This window comes from Panulirus ornatus, chromosome 25, assembly GCF_036320965.1.
Source record: "Panulirus ornatus isolate Po-2019 chromosome 25, ASM3632096v1, whole genome shotgun sequence".
Classification (NCBI taxonomy): Eukaryota; Metazoa; Arthropoda; class Malacostraca; order Decapoda; family Palinuridae; genus Panulirus; species Panulirus ornatus.
The window spans coordinates 10,201,127-10,214,624 of NC_092248.1; the positions used below are offsets into that span (position 1 = coordinate 10,201,127).

General features: G+C 50.3%; 1 protein-coding gene and 1 long non-coding RNA gene across 15 annotated transcripts in view; one reads left to right on the forward strand and one right to left on the reverse strand.

Annotated features, from left to right (window-relative positions):
• The window catches only part of LOC139757251 (uncharacterized), a 151,611-nt gene extending 149,624 nt beyond the window's left edge, over positions 1–1,987 (reverse strand). The window contains exon 1 of the long non-coding RNA XR_011714555.1: positions 745–1,987. This is a non-coding gene — a long non-coding RNA (uncharacterized lncRNA). The remainder of the gene's footprint in view (positions 1–744) is intronic.
• Positions 1–13,498, forward strand: part of LOC139757250 (adenosylhomocysteinase-like 1) — a 338,517-nt gene that overhangs the window by 190,294 nt on the left and 134,725 nt on the right. The window contains exon 1 of one of the 14 annotated variants that reach the window (XM_071677536.1): positions 2,125–2,211. The exons of 12 other annotated variants lie outside the window; for them this stretch is intronic. The gene's annotated coding sequence lies outside the window, so the exon portion shown is untranslated. Of the gene's footprint in view, positions 1–2,124; positions 2,212–13,498 lie in introns of those variants that run through there. One more of the 14 variants, XM_071677538.1, reaches the window with a different exon arrangement.

Sequence of the window (13,498 nt, forward strand, 5' to 3'; positions counted from 1 at the left end):
TAAGACGGTGCTCTGAGTCGGCTCTCTCTCTCTCTCTCTCTCTCTCTCTCTCTCTCTCTCTCTCTCTCTCTCTCTCTCTCTCTCTCTCTCTCAGAGGCTTTGCCGCTCCGCCTGGGTTACAGACGAACCTGCCTTTTACTCCTCCTGAGCAGGATGACTTGCCTGGGCTTACACCTGATCCTCAAGTGTGTGGTCTGAGGCCACGCCGTCGTGCCTGAGGGTCGTCCCGTCATGGTTTAAGGGTGGCACCGGAGTGCGCGAGGGGGGTCAGGGTGTAGCTGTGTCGCTAAAACATTGAGTTGCAGTACGTGGATGGCCCTAGTAGAGGAGTGTGGTGGGAGGACTATCTGGGGGTCAAGGGAGGCGTAAGTGATGGCTGTGGTAGTGGAGTACGGTGGGGGACCTAACTGCGGTCGGGGAGGCCTAGGTCATAGCTGTGGTAGGGGGAGTGTGGTGGTTGCGATGGGCTTCGGAGCAGCTGCATCCACACAGGAGATGCTGGTGGGAGTGGCCGCATTATGTCTGTTCCTCCCACCTTCCTCTAACGGCTGGCATACATCTTGGCACCCTGGTGTCACAGTTCATGCCAAGTATTGCGTATATTTTTTCCCTTACATAAGCAGAAAATAAACAAATCCAACATTGCGAAACATGTGTACATACTGGGCGATTACTCTTATTATAGATGTATAGAATTTTAGTGTGGTTAGAGGAAAGAGGAGGTGGGGTGGGGGCTGGTCTCACCTGTGGTCCTGGTGGTATTGGGGTCGATATGAAGATAGTGCCGGGTCGGCAACACTGCCAGGAAGATCAGGCGATGGTCGTGTGTTGACGCTACCGTCTGTTGACCTTACTGACCCATTGATGATGCTCTTGCTGGCTCTGTTCCACCGCAGGGATGCTTCACTCCCTGTGCGTCTCACTGGTTCACTCAAGTTTCACTGCCTCTCGCTCGGGATGTTTGTTTTCCGTGGGCCTCACGAGCTGTGGCTCAGACACTTCATGATTTCATAACTCATTGTGGTTCATTTTTACGTATTTGGTCTTGCATTGTCTCGTATATGTTCCCTGTTTTCCTCATTTTTCTCGTGTGTGTTTACTGTCTCACACAGGTTCAGTGTCTCACACTTACTGTCACTGGGTTTCACTGACTCACTGTCTTGCTCAGTTACACTGTTATTCGAGTGTTCACTGTAACACAGATACATTTTTTTTTCTTGTTCGTGTGTTGTTGTGTCTGTTTTACCTTCCACTATCACACCATTACTCTCACTTTTACTGTGGTCCAGCGGGTCACGAGTTCTGCCCTCTATCTTTGTAAAGTGCATTGCATGCGTTCATTATTTCTCCAGGGTACAGTGCCTCTTGTGTATACACTATTTCATTCAGGTTACGTGTTTTCTGTGCTTTTATTGCGCTTGGGTACAGTCCTCTAGGTTTGGTCGCTGTTTCGGTAAGGGTTAATTGCGTTCGTTTGTGGTCACAGTTTCACTAGGGTCGAGTCTCGTTTCAGTTTACTGTTTCACTCGGTTTCCTCGCCTCGCTCGGGCTCAGTTCTCTTATGTGTGTTCACTAGTGGACTGGCATTCAATGCTTCTGTTCACTGCTTCACTCGAATTTAGCTTTCTGTTTGTGTTCACGACCTTTGGTTCATTTTGTGAACATATCTGTTGTCCGTCATGTTGTTCACGTCACCCGGATCCCATCGCAGTTCGTCACACATTCCGGATCTTTAAAAGTGAACCTCAGTGGTCGACACTGATTCAAACTAGCCTCTACACAGTGTCGGTGTGTCGAACACGAGAAGCTTCTCATTTTTTTTTTATGAAGTTATTGATATCGCCGTAATACCGTGACGTGAGTAGTGTCACCGGACGACTGAGTTGCCTGATGATGTCCTTAGCGATAACAGAGATTTTAGGAAGGTGTTAATCATGGTACATATGGTGTGAGGGGAGCCCACGGGTATAGTGCGTGCCTGTCCGCGCTAGCACACTGTCCTCGGCAGTGTACTTGCAGGGGGCGGTGAGGGCCCGGCGCCCTCAGCCACGCCCACACGGCCCGCAAGTGGCTGAGAGGAGAGGCCACGCCCCCCTACAGAGGGTAGGTCCGCCCCGGGTTGCGCGGGTGTGTATGTGTGTTTGAGGGGAACGGTAGGTGCGGCAGTGCCTGCTGGGTGAGCCTTGTGAGCCGTTCTGCTCCTACCCTCTGGTCAGTACCAGCACACCGCACCGCACACACGTCCCTCATCCTCCACCACCACCACCACCAACACACACGCACTCGCCACAACACCTCACCCCACTCCACTCGCTACCAGACGCTCCCAACTCACTCCCTCTCTCCGCCACAGTGCACACCTTTAACCAGAACCTGTACATGTCGCAGTACACACGCTCAGCTGCCCCTCTGCTCCCAGACTGTGTAGTGTGCGTGTTAGTAGGCGTGAACACGCTGCCATAAACACCCTGAGACCTGTTCCCGAACCTTGTCGAAGCAGCTACGTTAAGTGTTACGCCCACGCCGCCAAGTCACGAACGTGTGGCGCCACAGTGAAGTAGCAAGACCGTCACAAGTGGTGGAAAATAAGTAATACTGGTGTATATCGAGTGGTGTTGTGCGTAGGTGTAGCGAAAGTACACCAGGAGAGGCGGGGTCAGCGCTTGCTTCTGCCTGAGGACAAGCGCTGGGTCGAGGAGAGTGCCAAGGGGAAAAGGAGGGCTCGAAAGGTCAGCCTCACCACACGGTAAATGCCCGACTCGTGTGTCCCGAGCGAGGGAGAGTTTGGTAGAGGAGAGGAGGTAAGAGGAGGAGTGTGTGGGAGACGAGAGTTAGTGGGTGAATGAGGGGACTGGACTGTATGATCCACCCACTAGGTTACGTGTGAGTAAGATCATTGTGTGTGCACTTAGATTTCTCCATACAGTCTCACTCACTAGTGAATTTCACTGACACTCACACCCATACACACGTATAATCTCCTGGAGTTACTTCGTAGATGTCACTGGTATTCACTATGCAGAATTAGATGAATATCTTCACCACAGTAGCAGGAGCTTGTCCTCCATACCACACAAACACCATCGTGGAGCATGCAGGTTATTCCTTATCATGGTGTATCACGAGCGTTATGATGTCACCACACGCCATGCATGGCTCACTGGCGCACCAATGGACCCAAATTCTTCATGTTACGAAAGCCGTCCTCAGCGGGGGTGAGTGGGACGTCCCCGACGGGTGGAGTAGGGGGTAGGGCGCCCACCCCCGCCAGAGCGGAGTGAGGGAGGGGGAAGGTTGGCTCCCAGTAGGGCAAGAGGAGGGTTTAATTCATCGTGGGGAGATTTCCATCTGTCAGTGGATGGCAGGTTATAATTTCAGGGTCTTGGCTACGAGCTTGATGTATCCATGGCCGGAGGAACATCTGCCCTACTCAGCGGAATCATAAATTGTCTTCTTTTTAACGTTATCACCTTTTTATCATGGGGTTACAACACTCATAACCACACGATAATGAATATATACATATCATTAGTGTTGAGAGAACAACATTGCACAGACTGTGAGGATATTTCTGGCGTAGTCGGATCTACGGACAGCCGATGACGCTGCTCGAATAGGGAGTCAGTGGTTGGGCTTCTAAGGCACAGCTGGTGAGGCAGATAACCGGACCAAGTTTATCCCGGCGGCATCACGCGTGCCTGGGCCACCTCCCGCCTCCTGGCTAAAGCTTTTATTCATTTCACGCAACAGTAACACGGTCAGGGTCATTATTGTATCTCCAGCCGGCGTGTGTTATACTCCACTCCCAAGCCAACCACTCCTAGGATATATATATATATATATATATATATATATATATTTGGTTTTATATTGTATTAGATATATCTACTAGACATTGATGGGAACAATGAAGAGCAAACCTTGAAATACAGATGATGTCTTTTCATATATAAGGTTACCGGTCCATTTGCATATTTGATTATTCCACGCCATTTAATACAGCAGTATTGTTTCTCATCATCGGGCCTTGGCTATTTCCGTAATGGTAATACATCTTCGTTATGCAGTTCGGAAAAATGTGTCGTGTTATCGGAGGTGTCTGTCATTTGGGTACTCTCGTGAGGCATCTAGCCGGACGTGAGGATCATTGGAGCGAGAGAAGGCAAGGAACGAGGAACCAGACTGGCCGCGGGTGTCGTCCTGGTCAGGTGGCGCTAGTTCTGCCCCGGGGCGAGTGCCACAGAGATCAGCTGGTTGCTGGAGCCGCAGGACACAAGAGCCTTAAAGCTGAGGAGGGCGGCCGAGGGAGGGGTTGGGGGCCAGACTAGGGCCTATTGGCGGAGGACCTCCCTCGCTCGCCCAGGGGAACCGGCCGACCCTGCCGTCCTCCCTTGGCTCTAATGAGGGACAACATGAGGCCCTGGTTCATACAGCTGGGCTACCAGCTTGGGGTGGGAGGGGGGAACCTGCTCTGTGGATAAGGGGAGTATCAACGGGGTTACATTGGGTCTAATGAGGTGGATTTTGGGGGAAGCTCAGGGTCGAACCGTGAGGGATGGGAGTGGGAAGGAAGCTGTGGTTATGAGGAATATGAAGGGGAAGGTAGAGGCTAGTAGTGAGGATGAGCCTGGAGGAAGCCCCCAAGGCACTGGTGTGAGGGACGAGCCTGACACCCCGGCTGTGAACCAGACATTAATCTACAGCTCAAGGAGTGAAGGGGAAATTCAGGCGCTTGTTTTGTGAGGGGAAATATAAGCTGTAATTGTGTAGGGCGAGGGGAACCCCAGGGTTCTAATTTGAGGGGAAAAGCTTGCTTGTAGGCCGGGCTCTGGTTACGACAGGCGAGGGGAATATAGTGATGAGTAATAGTGACGACGCAGCTGGGAATGGAAACACGGACTTTAACTCGTGTTGTGGTCTGCAAGGGGACGTTTTACTGTGGCTGCGACTGAAAACCAGGGTTGTAGGTCTTACCCTGGCGAGGGAGAGAACCTGGGTTGTAGGTCTTACCCTGGCGGGGGAGAGAACCTGGGTTGTAGGTTTTGCTCTGGCGAGGGAGAGAACCTGGGTTGTAGGTCTTACCCTGGCGGGGGAGAGAACCTGGGCTGTAGGTCTTGCTCTGGCGAGGGAGAGAACGCGGACGATACTTATGAGAAGTCAGGAGAAGCTCTGACGTTTATTGTGACGAGCCAGAGAAAAATGGGCTCCAGGCGTCGGGCAAGAGAGCGTGGAGGAACCAGAAAGTTTAGGATGTGTGTGTGTGGAACGTACTCCTCCCCGGCTGAGGCAACACCCACCCTTGGCGGGGGGAACGTAGGCCTCCCTGGGGAGGAGGCGGAGGGAACGTAGGGCTCCCTGGTGAGGCGGAGGGAACGTAGGGCTCCCTGGTGGGGCGGGGAGGAACGTAGGCTTCCCTGTTGGGGTGGGAGGAACGTAGGCCTACCTGGTGGGGCGGGGAGGAACGTAGCCCTCCCTGTTGGGGCGGGGAGGAACGTAGGCCTACCATTGAAGGGACGATGGGAAGGAAAGGCCACTTTTGATGATGTTATCCTGCCGCTGAGGAGAGCAGAGAGCCCCGTCCATTGGTGGCGAGGGGATTGCTGACTCAAGCAGCGGCTGGAGTGTGTATGGTGGCGGACGGGTGGGTGTGGGCAAGTGGTGTGGGAGAGTTGAAGGAAAGGAAAGGAGATGGAAAAGGTGTGGGGAAGGTAGAAAATAATGTTTGGTGGGGGAGGTGTGTGAAGGTGAAAGGCAAATTAGGGAAGATGGGAGAGAGGAAAGGGTGATATGGAAGGGAAGTGATAATATGTAGGAGATTAGATAGGAATAGAAGAAGGATTATAGAAGGAAAAGAGGGGACAATAAAGTATGAGGAAGGAAAGTAGAGGAGGAGGATATGGATGGGACGGAAGGGATGGGAGAGTGACAGCATCAGCTGAAGGATTGAAATACCACCGTTGTTCATACTACGTGACAAGGACAAGTTACGTTTCATGTTTACCAGGAAGAACAGGAGGTAAAAAAAGATGGGAAGTTCCTGGGCAATGTGTCTCCCAGGATGAAGACTGGCGAAAGTTGCTGTAGTTTGTTTGTCCCAGGACGGGCGAGACCAGGCATTGCACGACCACAGACGATGACCACCAGTCGACCTCCCCGGCAGGAGAAGCACCTGAGCTGGTCCTCTTCCTCTGGTGCGTCGGCCGCCTCCCCCGCCGTCAGGAGACCACGAGCGTGGTGGCCGCGTCATGGGCACAGCTGAGACTTGTGATTAGGGTTATAGCTGAAGCTTGTGGTTAGGGCAGGGTTATAACTGAAGCTTTTGGTTAGGGCAGGGTTATAGCTGAAGTTTGCGGGTAGGTTTGAGTGGTTGTTAGGTTTGGGGTTATAGCTTAAGCTTGTGGTTAGGTTAGGGTTGTGGTTAAGGATGGGGTTATAGCTGAAGCTTGTGATTAAGGTGGGGTTATGGCAGCTGCAGTGTGTGTGTGTGTGTGTGTGTGTGTGTGTGTGTGTGTGTGTGTGTGTAAACTCCCTTTTTTGTGAGCTCACATAATATTCACATTTAGCCCCACTCAAGGACGTAGGTGACACCTGGGTTTAATATGGAAATGTTGCCTGTGTACCACTGTTGTATAAGGGAGGGGGGGTCGGCTTCCTTACCCCCACCTACCATCACCACCACATCCCCTCGTGCCACACACAGGCTTTTTACCATTATTATATATAACTGGGGCTCGAACCACCCCCCACATTCTGCACATGAGCTTCTTTTTTCTTCATCGCTCTTGTGTCAAGCAGGCCTCACTCCCTTGTGCCTGACTGCGGAATATTATACACCTGAAGATAATATGGGAAGACTCGTTGACGGGCAACATGCTGGCGAAGCGTCTCAAAAGATTTTATTTTCGTTTTCCTCGAACTGCTTAATGGCATTTCACTGTTAGATTTCTCGTTCTGAGAAATTTTTGAGTCGTTAATTTGTCGATTTTTTTTTCAATTTTCAATTCGATGTTGACCGTTTTTATCGCGGGGAAGGTTGGGGTCATTGCAACGCTGGGGTAATTTGGTTTTACAATTAGATTTTTTAATTAACATAATCTCTTTTTTCTGGAAATTGATAAGGATCAGCTTGCCTTAAAGTGGGGATTTTTTTTTTCTTTTTTTTTTTTTTTAATTTTCCAAAAGAGGGAACAGGGAAGGGGCCCAGGTGAGGATATTCCCTCAAGGGCCCAGTCCTCTGTTCTCAACGCTACCTCGCTAATGCGGGAAATGGCGAATAGTATGAAAGAAAGATATATATATATATATATATATATATATATATATATATATATATATATATATATATATATATATATATATATGGTTGAGGAGTTGGATAACAAATTTTGGGTGTTATCAGAGCCTAGTCTAGTTACGCCTTTCCACAGTATAAAGCTCAGTTATTCATTGATAAACATCTGCACTGATGTATCAGTAATTGACGTCCCATGTATTGATATATAGTGACAAAGTTATCGGTTTATTACTTGCATTACTAATGATCACTGGTCGTATATCTGAGGATGTTAGTACGGGAGTAATTTTTTTTTTTTTGGGTCGTTCGTGTCTCTACCAAGCAGTAAGCTGCCGTACAGCGACTGCGTCGTTTCCGTCTTGTGCGCGTGAGCGTCCATACACCACCCCTTTTAAATGCGCCTCAGGCCCGAGTTGAGGTCATGGCGGCCACTGATGCACGGTCATGTATACCGAGATGTGCAATGTCATATTGATGGTGAGTTCTCATGATCCCATGCCACCCCTTCCTTACCTACATGGCACGCCCACCCCTTCCTCACCTACATGGCACGCCTCTAGGAACCACTTTCCCTCAGTAGTCGATCACTCGTTTTTATGAGGGAGGTATCCCCCCCCTCACCCCCTCACATACCCATGTTCTTCAATCCTTTTTTTTTCCCCTAGGATGGGGGGATAACCATCGACTTTCACCCCCTAGAATAGTCTTGTCTCTGTGTTTAGAACTGTGAAGTGTTCTTTTGTTCTCTTATTTCATACAGTGTTCAGAGTACCTACGAGATTTCCTGAACAATTGAGCACAACCGTACAACTTTCTAAGCACGACAATACGACCCTTGAACACGACGTTTACAACCCTTCAGCACCATGGCCTGGCCTTTGACTTGCGCTTAAGGGTTGTACCGTCGTACTCGTGGATCGTACCGTCGTGCTCAGGGGTCGTATCGTCGTGCTCATTGATCGCACCGTCGTACTCAAGTTCCGTACCGTCGTACTTGTGGATCGCACCGTCGTGGTCAGGGGTCGTATCGTCGTGCTCATTGATCGTACCGTCGTACTCAAGGGCCGTACCGTCGTACTTAAGGATTCCTGTTGTTTCAATCAATCCAGAAGTCATTGTTGTGACGGGGTGAATGTGGCAAGCGTCAGCTCTCGTATCATACCTCGTCGAGGGCTCTTGACATGTTGTTGTCAGCTCCTGATATGATGATGTCAGCTCCTGATATGATGATGTCAGGAGGAAGCCGCCGTAGGCTGGAAATGTGGTCTCAGATTATGGCACGGTGATTACATTATTTTTGAGACTTATCACTACATACGAAAGTAACACCAAATGATTATTTGCAGTGAAGTGATTTGAAGTACAATTGTATTTTTATGTGCACAGATAGACTCGCAGGCTGAAGGGTCAAATAGTCCACTTAATCAGAAAAGCAGTAGCACAGGCTGTGGGGGTAGAGAGGAGCCACGAAAGCCATGGGGAGGTATACGTAAGGTACGACAAGCCATCTTGAAGTATGAGGTGTGTGATTTAACCAATAATTAACACTTTTGTTTTTGGTATTACTCCTTGAGGTTCGAGTGTTGTTGACATACTCAGGAGCCATGAGACGGGCCGCCGAGATGGTTGGCCGTCGTCAGCTGGGAACATCGTTTCGGTGTACGTGTTTAATTGATTTATATCAGGCTACTGTGTGTTGTGACAACCCCCTTCATATACAGATACCTTACTGTCGCCAGGGGTAACGGATGATGCTACAGGTGTAGACGGCCCGTTGGCGTGTGCTGGGAGGAAGGGACATTGGGAGGACAGGAGGGTTACAATGAGTATGGGGAGAGGTGGTGAGGGTGGAGTCAGGGGAGTGGGTCGTTTGTGATGGGGGGGGAGAACAGCAGCAGAAGGGGTGACAGGTTGGGTAAATAGGAGAAGTGACAAAAAGTTACCTTAACCAGGGGAAGGAATAAATAACGTAAATACCCCACTAATTACATGCGCTACAGGTTTTAATGAGCTTCATGATGTGCTAATTATAACCGGCCGTGCGGTATGACCCTAATTGCAGTGATGTTAGGGCGGGTTAAGATTATGTGATGAGTCACGCTAGGGTCTGCTGACGGGCTGTGTACTGGGTAGTGAAGGGGTAATGTATAGGTTGGAGAGAGAGGAGGTTGGTGTTGAGGGGTGGGTAGCGATGGGTAGGTGAGCGTGTCATCGCCAGGTTAAGAAGGATCAATGGGTTCCCCTCATCCCCAGCCATTCCTGCTGGGTCCCTTCCCTCCCCTCCATATTGTTGGCTCTCTTCTGCACCAGTGTGGTGTCTACTGGTCACCTGAGCCCTGCACCAGTCTGCAGCTGGTGTCTGTCTGCTGGTCACCTGAGCTCTGCACCAGTCTGCAGCTGGTGTCTGTCTGCTGATCACCTGAGCTCTGCACCAGTCTGCAGCTGGTGTCTGTCTGCTGGTCACCTGAGCCCTGCACCAGTCTGCAGCTGGTGTCTGCTGGCCAGCTGGTGCCTGCGGATCCATTAGCTGCTCCGTCTTTTGGCAGGAGTCCAGGCACCATCGAGGCAAGGCCGTGGTAAGACCGGTCGATCTACCCTCGCGTCCTGCTGACGGATTATTGACGAAAACTGATGTTGAGGCGAAGGATGCTCTGTTATAGGCCTAGGTCGTAGTGCCGGGTGTCGTACACTCGCCCTCGCACGGCGGTACGACCCTTGGGTTTGATGGTCCAACGTTTGACCTGACCTTAAAAGGGTTATAAGTCGAAGTACTGGCCATCATACACCTAAGGGTCGTACCATCGTGCTCAGCGGTCGTGCCGTCTTTCTCGGGGGGGTCGCATCGTCGTCGTACTCAGCAGTCGTACCGTCAGGTTGTGGAACATTTGTGTTGTAATTTCGCATTTATCGACATCCTACGTAGCGTCAGGTGAATGTGTTCATCCTTCTTCCACGACCCCAGGCTGTGTGTCCAGAACACTACGTGTCTTGACTGCAAGGTTTTCCCGGAAGCTAAGCAATCGGTCTTTCTCCTGATCGACCGAACGCCACTCACGGTTACTGCTGGATGTGCACCCGTTGCCTGGTGCCGGATTACCAGCGTTAACAGGGTGTAGGGCAGATGGCATCATGTGTTTGGTAGAGCATGTTCTCTGATTGATGGGAGGGTTTTTCAACCAGGTACCAACAGGATGCTGAGGCATGGTTGGCTGTGTGGTTGTGTGGTGGGGAGCACTACTTACTACCACTGTGGTGAGGGACACAGTGGTGACTGGTGCTGTTTGATGGACCCGTGATGGTGAGGAGGATTCATTGTTCAGTATTGATGACTGCAGGAGTTCGATGTCCATAAGTGTTGGCGATAAGTTGGAGGAGAAACGGGGAGCCATCCGCCCTCAGCCCATGGGAGGGTGGGGGTTGGAGAGGGGGAGGGGTGATAGTACCTCCCATCTACCCCTTCGAGAGGTAAGCCTTCTTTCTGCCCCCTTAAGAGGTGGAGAGGGCTATCACGTCGTGGTATCTCTCACGTCTATCCTCTCACTTATCTGGCTCCTTACATCCCAGCCCCCTATGATTGTCTCATCTCTCACACCACCCCGGGTTCTCTCCCTCCTTTTCGTCCTCCCGCTCACAGACTCGTACCATGGGAGCCTGACGCCCTCCTAATACTGCACCAGTTACGCGAAAATGTTCTATTTGCAGCAGGCATGAAGAGCCAGACAGATAGAGAGAGTGGGTCAGTCAGTCAGTCCCGGTGGGTGAGAGGAGAGGGCGGGGTAAGTAAGAGAGGGGAAGGGGACGAGATGGAGAAGAGATGTAGGTCTGGTGGGGCGGGAACACTGTACCATGTCTGCCTGGTGGTCATCGTCAAGCCAGAGCTCTACTCCGTTGCTCGCATCTTGCCTGCTGCGGTAGTGAGTGTGGTGTGTGGGTATATACTGAATTATCAGAAAACGTGACTTTGGGCCGGATGATAAATCGCAGATCCCCCGTATTGTCACTGTGAGAGTCTCCCCTCCACACACACACACACACACACACACACACACACACACACACACCTCGGTTCAGCTGTCTTTTCTCCTTTTTTGCGTGCTGCGCTTTGAGTGTGTTGGCCGGTGGTCTGTACCAAAGACCCTGGGCGGACCTTCCTCTCCTTAGTCCACACACACACTCACACACACTCACACACACACGCTCCAGTGTAAGGCACTGACGGGGTGGGGTAGGTCCTGGCCCCCTTCCATGGAACTCGACGGCATGACCCTTGAACACGACGACTTAGTGGCCTGGGGCACAACGGTACGACTCCAGGACGGGGGGAACGACCCTTGAGCACGACGATGCCATCCTTGAACACGCCGGGGGTGACGCCGGAGCACGACGGTGCAGCCTTGAGCACAGAGGGTTAGAGATCAGAGGTCAAGCCATAGATAACCGAGAGTCAGGTTGTCGTTTCCAGGGGGGGTGGGGGTCATTCTGTCGTGCTTAAGGGTCGTAACGCCGTGCTTGAGTCGTCCCGTCGTGCTGTCGTGCTGAACATGTTAAACATTATAATCAGTTTACTCGTAAAGTCAGACAGAGAGAGAAAAAAAAAGAGTCCTATTTTTTCTTTCATTTTCAAACTTTGTTTTTTGAATTACTGAATTCCGTTTCGTTTATTTGAATCAAATTTGATTATGTATTTTTGCATTATGTACCGCAGCGGATTTTGTTCGAATTAGGTAAATCTGTATAGTTAGTCTGACGCTGTATCCAGATTTTGATTAATTTCGTAAGTTGTTTCGTGGCTTATGATTTTGATTCCAGTATTTTTAGTCTTTCATATGTTTTTGAGAATGTTTTCTTTCTTCTTAGTAACATGTGTGTAATCTATGATGTATGGATTAGCTTAATTCGTGATGATCATATATAGTGCAGCATGATTCGTGATGATCATGTATAGTGCAGCATGATTCGTGATGATCATGTATAGTGCAGCATGATTCGTGATGATCATGTATAGTGCAGCATGATTCGTGATGATCATGTATAGTGCAGCATGATTCGTAATGATGATGTACGACGTAGCAATAGAGTTCGTGTTGATGATTTACAGCTTAGCATAGTTCGTGATGATATTTTACAGCTTAGTTCATGATGATGATTTACAGCTTAGCTCAGTTCGTGGTGATATGCAGTGTACCGTAATCCAGTATGATATTTTACAGCTTAGCCTAGTTCGTGATGATAATTTGCAGCGTATCACAGTCTGTGATGATTACTTTCAACGTAGGAGAGGTTTTTTTTCATCTTATTTACAGTGTAGCAGGTGTAAATGGATGATTTACGTCGTAGAATCGTTCGTGATGATGATAACCCAGAGTTAATATGTTGCCACTGTTGCTGTGTTCATCTGTATGTCTGGCCATCCCCCAGACCCTAGCTGGTTTCCTGAATGGTAAGAGAGTTTTGGTATTCACTTGAACTGCTGTATTTGGTAACGCTTGCCGGGGCCACAGTGACGCATGCGGGAGGTGGGGAGGACGAGAGGGTGCAGGGGCGCATGCGGAATTCTATCCTTTAGCGTGTTTATGATTCCAGAGGAACAGACATCAGCGGTGTTGTTGGGGTGTGAGGCCGCATGCGGACGTTTCCCTAACGAATTGCGTCGTCCCTTGAAGACGGGAGTTACGCGTGCGGCAGTTCTTAATTACCCTGAAGACTGACTAATGGCGTAGCGCGAGCCCCCAGGGAGCCGCAGGCACATGAGAGAGAGAGAGAGAGAGAGAGAGAGAGAGAGAGAGAGAGAGAGAGAGAGAGAGAGAGAGAACATGGATGAGAGAGGAGTAAAGAAAGGACGCGAGACAGGGACCCAAGGGAGAGAATATACACCAATGAACCAAGAGAGGAGCTGTTCCGTGCGAGAGCTTCGTAAGACACTAGATTCCTGGTCCAGGTTCCCAGCGGCCGGGTGGGGAACCTGGCTGGGCTTTGGCAGGCAAAAATATGATGAATTGTCACCCCCAGTAGAGGCTGGTATGCCCTCACCCAGTGGGTGAATTGTGGGGGGAGAGTGGGGAAAATTGGCCTAGGCTGGAGGAAGGGAGAATGACTGGTCAGGGGGTAGAGGGAAGAATATTGGCGGAGGAGTAGAGGGAGAGGCAGGTGGGAAGGAGAGGGAGTGGAAGGGATGTAGATTGACCGGGAATGGAGGGAGTGGGA